The following is a 7,500-nucleotide window of genomic DNA, read 5'->3' as shown; positions in this document are numbered from 1 at the left end:
GATAGAGAGAGAGAGAGAAAGAGAGAGAAACAGAGATAGAGATAGAGAAAGAAAGAGAAAGAAAGAGAGACAGAGAGAGAAAGAGAGAGACAGAGATAGAGAGAACGAGAGAGAGAAAGAGAGAGAAAAAGAGAGAGAGAAAGAGACAGTTGAAATCAGAAGTTTACATACACCCTAGCCAAATACATTTAAACTCAGTTTTCACAATTCCTGACATTTAATCCTGGTAACAATTCCCTGTCTTAGGTCAGTTAGGATCACCACTTTATTTTAAGAATGTGAAATGCCAGAATTTCTTTCATCACATTCCCAGTGGGTCAGAAGTTTACATACACTCAATTAGTATTTGGTAGCATTGCCTTTCAATTGTTGAACTTGGGTCGAAAGTTTTGGGTAGCCTTCAACAAGTTTCCCACAATAAGTTGGCTTGCAAGCCTCCCCCTTTTCCTCCAAACATAACGATGGTCATTATGGCCAAACAGTTCTATTTTTGTGTCATCAGACCAGAGGACATTTCTCCAAAGAGTACGATCTTTGTCCCCATGTGCAGTTGCAAACCGTAGTCTTGCTTTTTTTATGGCGGTTTTGGAGCAGTGGCTTCTTCCTTGCTGAGCTGCCTTTCAGGTTATGTTGATATAGGACTAGTTTTACTGTGGATATATAGATACTTTTGTACCTGTTTCTTCCAGCATCTTCACAAGGTCCTTTGCTGTTGTTCTGGGATTGATTTGCACTTTTTGCACCAAAGTACGTTCATTTCTAGGAGACAGAACGCGTCTTCTTCCCGAGCTGTATGACGGCTGCGTGGTCCCATGGTGTTTATACTTGCGTACTATTGTTTGTACAGATGAACGTGGTACCTTCAGGTGTTTGAAAATTGCTCCCAAGGATGAACCAGACTTGTGGAAGTCTACAATTTATTTTCTGAGGTCTTGGCTGATTTCTTTTGATTTTCTCATGATGTCAAGCAAAGAGGCACTGAGTTTGAAGGTAGGCCTTCAAATACATCCACAGGTACACCCCCAATTGACTCAAATTATGTCAAATAGCCTTTCAGAAGCTACTAAAGCCATTACATCATTTTCTGGAATTTCCCAAGCTGTTTAAAGGCACAGTCAACTTAGTAAACTTCTGACCCACTGGAATTGTGATACAGTGAATTGTAAGTGAAATAATCTGTCTGTAAACAATTGTTGGAAAAATTGCTTGTGTCATGCACAAAGTAGATGTCCTAACCGACTTGCCAAAACTATAGTTTGTTAATTAACAAGAAATTTGTGGAGTGGTTGAAAAATTAGTTTTAATGACTCCTAAGTCAACCTAAGTGTATGTAAAATTCCGACTTCAAATGTATATATATATATACAGTATATATATATTGAGAGAGAGAGAGAGAGAGAGAGAGAGAGAGAGAGAAAGAGAGAGAGAGAGACACTGTATATATACAGAGAGGAAGATCATGTGCATAGGGACAAACGAGAGCCCACTTATACAGTGGAATACCACATTGTTCCACTTGGATTGAAACATGGACAAGTACTGATTGTTGGAGATGTATCTTAGCCACAGCGGAAACATACTAGATCATTCTCGGAAGAATCCCTAACTCAATGTGCTGAGCTCCACCTCTTGTACCTCTTCACCTTCTGTACAACCCTCTCAATCCACTTCTCTCTCTATTCACATCCCCCTCGTCATGTGAATAAAACAAGACTCCACTCTCACACACACGCAGCAGAACAACAGATGTATATTTTACATGCTGAAGTGTCAAAGCAAATCAGCGATGCTCTCTAACAAGGGGGTTGGAGGATAAAAAGATAATGAGTCGCTCAGGAACACCCACCCTTCCCGCTCCCTCCCAGCATTCACTCTGATATAATATTTATCTGAGACAGCTTACACACACACACACACACACACACACACACACACACACACACACACACGCACACGCACACGCACACGCACACACACACACACACACAAACACACACACACACCAGCCTGTGGAGAGGGATGGAGAGGGAGAGAGAGAGGGAGAGTTAGTTAGTTATTATGGGGGAGAGATACTAGGGGGGGACTCTGGGGAGTCTGTATTCCCCTCCCCTTATCAGACGTAGGCTCATCTCATTCTGACGCTTTGTCTTCCCCATTCAGACCCGTTTGTGATGGATTGGAAAGGGAGGGTGGGATGTTTGGGCCCTCTGAGTATCGACTAGCAGTCGAGACGTCAGTCAAAATTCATGAGATGCTCCTTATTGACAGACAATGAGGAGGAAGAGAAAGAGAATTCAATTACTTTCACCACTCTGGGGCTCCTAGTGCAATAAAGAAAGAGCTGGAAAATCCTGGTTAAATACTTGAATATTCCAAATGAAATTACAAGCTAATCCACCTGCTAATATACTGACGCACACAATCCCCATCATATGAATAAAGAGAAACACACAGAGGGAGGGAGAGAGAAAAAAAGAGAGAGGGGAGAGAGAGAGAGAAAGAGAGAGGGGAGAGAGAGAGAAAGACGGAGACTGTGAAAAAGAGACAGAGAGTTGTTGAAGTTGTCGTTAGTATAGGTTGACATAACATAATAACACAAATGTGTTAACAAGGACAGAGTCAAGGTCCTCGTCTGTTTATTACAACCATATCACAGAACAGGTGCCTCTGAGCTTTCATGAACATAGGGTGCATTTCAGAGCGAGAGAGAGAGAGAGAGCGAGAGTGAGAGAGCGAGGGCGAGCGAGAGCGAGGGCGAGAGAGAGAGCAAGAGAGAGCGAGAGAGAGTGCGCGAGAGAGAGAGCGAGAGTGAGAAAGCGAGAGAGAGAGAGTGAGAAAAAGCGAGAGAGCGACTGAGAACAAGAGAGAGAGAGCAAGAGAGAGCGAGAGCGAGAGCGAGAGAACGAGAGTGAGAGAGACAGAGCGAGAGAGCGAGAGAGAGCGAGAGAGCGCGAGAGAAAGCGAGAGAGAGCGAGAGAGAGAGCGAGACAGAGCGAGAGAGAGCGAGAGAGAGAGCGAGAGAGAGTGAGAGAGAGCGAGACAGAGTGAGAGAGAGCGAGAGATAGAGCGCGAGAGAGTGAGAGAGCGAGAGAGCGCGAGAGAGAGCGAGAGCGCGAGCGAGTGAGAAAGAGCGAGAGAGAGCGTGAGAGAGCGAGAGAGCGCGCGAGAGAGAGCGAGAGTGAGAAAGCGAGAGAGCGAGTGAGAGCGAGAGAACAAGAGTGAGAGTGACAGAGCGAGAGACAGAGCGAGAGAGTGAGAGAGACAGAGCGAGAGAGCGAGAGCGCGAGAGAGAGTGAGAGAAAGAGAGAGAGAGAAAGCGCAAGAGAGCGAGAGAGTGAGAGAGAGCGAGTGAGCGACTGAGGGCGAGGGAGAGCGAGCGAGAGAGAGCGAGAGAGAGCGAGAGAGAGCGAGAGTGAGAGCGAGAGAGACAGAGCGAGAGAGACAGAGCGAGAGAGAGAGCGAGAGAGAGAGAGCGAGACAGAGCGAGACAGAGCGAGAGAGAGAGAGAGAGCGAGACAGAGCGAGAGAGAGCGAGAGAGAGAGAGCGAGAGCGAAATCAAATGGGAAATATATAGAAGAAAATTGTTTTTTTCCCAAACACAGTGTGTCTAAACTCTGGTGTCCAAACACCCAGCGCGCCCTAGACCTTCTAACTGAGGACCAACTAGGCTTACCTAGCCACATCATAATACACACAGGCACAAACGACCTGAGAGCACAGCAGGAAAGGGTGGCCACAGCACTGAAGGGAGTGATTGAAAAGGCTTCTTCTACTTTCCCCAACGCACAAGTGGTTATCTCCACCCTGCTACCACGAAAATACTTCCACCCTGCCACAATACAGCGGGTAAACGCAAGTATTTCCCGTGACTGTGCCTCAAAACCAAATGTTTTCCTGGCCCACCACTCCACCCTGGACAGCCACTATGACCAGGTCCACCTCTACAAGGCAGCAGTGCCCACCTTTGCCCAGACTCTAAAGGACAACGCTCTCAAACGTATCCCCAACACTTCACACAGGAGCAACAGATCAATAGACACCCCACCCAGACCAGCGAGACACCCTCCAAGACCTGCAGGACCCCCCCCCCCCCCCCCTGGACCTACACATAGAGGACCCACGCCAAGAGGACTTACATCCAGACCACAGCACCCCCAGACACATCTACACCCCCACCCCAACCAATCAACACCCCCCCACGTCAACCATGACCACACCCCATTTAGGCCCCCTCAGACCTATGCCACTCCTGCCCACCCCATGTACCCCACCCCCGCAAAGAGGGCCTCAACATGGAAGTCCCACATTAGCCCAGGTAGTGAGCGGCAAACAGGCCCAACCCCCACTCTTACACACGCCCAAGACAATGGCATGTACCAGATGCTCAGCAGGCTCTGCTCACACTTACTGGCCTGAGACCAAACCACGACCAACAACATTGGACACTTTATGGAACAAAAAGCCTTCACTATATCATCCTGGAATATCCAAGGTCTGAGGTCATCTGCCTTTGGCCTAAAGAGCAGGAAACCGGACTTCACCAAAGAAATCGGTAATACAGACATTGTCATCCTGCAAGAAAACTGGTATAGAGGAGACGGGACTCACTGGTTGCCCTCTAGGTTACAGAGAGCTGGTAGTCCCATCCACCAAACTACCAGGTGTGAAACAGGGAAGGGACTCAGGGGGTATGCTAATTTGGTATAGAGCAGACCTAACTCACTCCATTAAATTAATCAAAACAGGAACATTTTACATTTGGCTAGAAATTCTAAAGGAAATGATCTTAACAGAGAAAAATGTCCTCCTGTGTGCTACCTATATCCCCCCACTAGAATCCCCATACTTTAATGAAGACAGCTTCTCCATCCTGGAGGGGGAAATCAATCATTTCCAGGCCCAGGGACATGTACTAGTCTGTGGCGACCTAAATGCCAGAACCGGACAAGAACCTGACACCCTCAGCACACAGGGGGACAAAGGTGACAGCATTCCCTCCCACATATGCCCCCCTAGGCACAACTATGACAACATAACCAACAAAAACGGGTCACAACTCCTGCAGCTCTGTCGCACGCTGGGTATGTACATAGTCAATAGTAGGCTTCGAGGGGACTCCTATGAGTCAGAGTCTCTCAGAGCGTTCCCAGTCAGCCCACTGACACCCCTATCAGACCACAGCAAAATCACAGTCTACTTGAACAGAGCAATACTCAATCATGAGGCATCAAAGCCAAAGGAAAAGAGTAACATTAAGAAATGCTATAGATGGAAGGAATGCAGTTTGGAAACCTACCAAAAAACAATTAGGCAACAACAAATTCAATCCCTTTTAGACAATTTCCTGGGTAAAACGTTCCACTGTAATAGGGAAGGTGTAAACTTGACAGTATATTTGACCTCTCAGCTTCCCTATCAAATCTAAAAGTCTCAAATAGAAAACCGAAGAAAATGAACAACAATGACAAATGGTTTGATGAAGAATGCAAAAATCTAAGAAAGAAATTGAGAAACCTGTCCAACCAAAAACATAGAGACCTGGAAAACCTGAGTCTACACCTTCACTATGTTGAATCACTAAAACAATACAGAAATACACTACGGAAAAAGAAGGAACAGCACGTCAGAAATAAGCTCAATGTAATTGAAGAATCCATAGACTCTAACCACTTCTGGGAAAATTGGAAAACACTAAACAAACAACAACACGAAGAATTATCTATCCAAAATGTTTGGGTAAACCACTTCTCCAATCTTTTTGGCTCTATAACAAAGAATAAAGAGAAAAAACATATACATGATCAAATACAAATCTTAGAATCAACTATTAAAGACTACCAGAACCCACTGGATTCTCCAATTACCTTGAATGAGTTACAGGACAAAATAAAAACCCTCCAACCCAAAAAGGCCTGTGGTGTTGATGGTATCCTTAATGAAATGATCAAATATACAGACAACAATTTCCAATTGGCTATACTAAAACTCTTTAACATCATCCTTAGCTCTGGCATCTTCCACAATATTTGGAACCAAGGACTGATCATCCCAATCCACAAAAGTGGAGACAAGTTTGACCCCAACAACTACCGTGGAATATGCGTCAACTGTAACCTTGGGAAAATCCTCTGCATTATCATTAACAGCAGACTCGCACATTTCCTCAATGAAAACAATGTACTGAGCAAATGTCAAATTGGCTTTTTACCAAATTACCGTACAACAGACCATGTATTCACCCTGCACACCCTAATTGACAACCAAACAAACCAAAACAAAGGCAAAGTCTTCTCATGCTTTGTTGATAAAAAAAAAAAACTTTGACTCAATTTGGCAAGAGGGTCTGCTATACAAACTGATATAAAGTGGTGTTGGGGGTAAAACATATGACATTATAAAATCCATGTACACAAACAACAAGTGTGCGGTTAAAATTTGCAAAAAACACACTAATTTCTTCACACAGGGTCGTGAGGTGAGACAGGGATGCAGCTTAAGCCCCACCCTCTTCAATACAGTGGGGCAAAAAAGTATTTAGTCAGCCACCAATTGTGCAAGTTCTCCCACTTAAAAAGATGAGCGAGGCCTGTAATTTTCATCATAGGTACACTTCAACTATGACAGACAAAATTAGAATAAAAAATCCAGAAAATCACATTGTAGGGTTTTAATGAATTTATTTGCAAATTATGGTGGAAAATAAGTATTTGGTCAATATCAAAAGTTTATCTCGATACTTTGTTATTTACCCTTTGTTGGCAATGACAGAGGTCAAACGTTTTCTGTAAGTCTTCACAAGGTTTTCACACACTGTTGCTGGTATTTTGGCCCATTTCTCCATGCAGATCTCCTCTAGAGCAGTGATGTTTTGGGGCTGTTGCTGGGCAACACGGACTTTCAACTCCCTCCAAAGATTTTCTATGGGGTTGAGATCTGGAGACTGGTTAGGCCACTGCAGGACCTTGAAATGCTTCTTACGAAGCCCCTCCTTCGTTGCCCGGGCGGTGTGTTTGGGATCATTGTCATGCTGAAAGACCCAGACACGTTTCATATTCAATGCCCTTGCTGATGGAAGGAGGTTTTCACTCAAAATCTCACGATACATGGCCCCATTCATTCTTTCCTTTACACGGATCAGTCGTCCTGGTCCCTTTGTAGAAAAACAGCCCCAAAGCATGATGTTTCCACCCCCATGCTTCACAGTAGGTATGGTGTTCTTTGGATGCAACTCAGCATTCTTTGTCCTCCAAACACAACGAGTTGAGTTTTTACCAAAAAGTTATATTTTGGTTTCATCTGACCATATGACATTCTCCCAATCTTCTTCTGGATCATACAAATGCTCTCTAGCAAACTTCAGACAGGCCTGGACATGTACTGGCTTAAGCAGGGGGACACGTCTGGCATGGCAGGATTTGAGTCCCTGGCGGCGTAGTGTGTTACTGATGGTAGGCTTTGTTACTTTGGTCCCAGCTCTCTGCAGGTCATTCACTAGGTCC

General features: G+C 44.9%; 1 protein-coding gene across 2 annotated transcripts in view; it reads right to left on the bottom strand.

The window, feature by feature from the left end:
* Positions 1-7,500, bottom strand: part of LOC110492210 (plexin-A1) — a 306,350-nt gene that overhangs the window by 41,836 nt on the left and 257,014 nt on the right. The gene's annotated exons all lie outside the window — the stretch shown is intronic.

The sequence above is a fragment of the Oncorhynchus mykiss genome, chromosome 16 (assembly GCF_057628025.1).
Source record: "Oncorhynchus mykiss isolate SJ-2025 chromosome 16, ASM5762802v1, whole genome shotgun sequence".
Classification (NCBI taxonomy): domain Eukaryota; kingdom Metazoa; phylum Chordata; class Actinopteri; order Salmoniformes; family Salmonidae; genus Oncorhynchus; species Oncorhynchus mykiss.
Note: the sequence above shows the minus strand (reverse complement) of the source record. Positions and strands in the feature narration are given on the sequence as shown.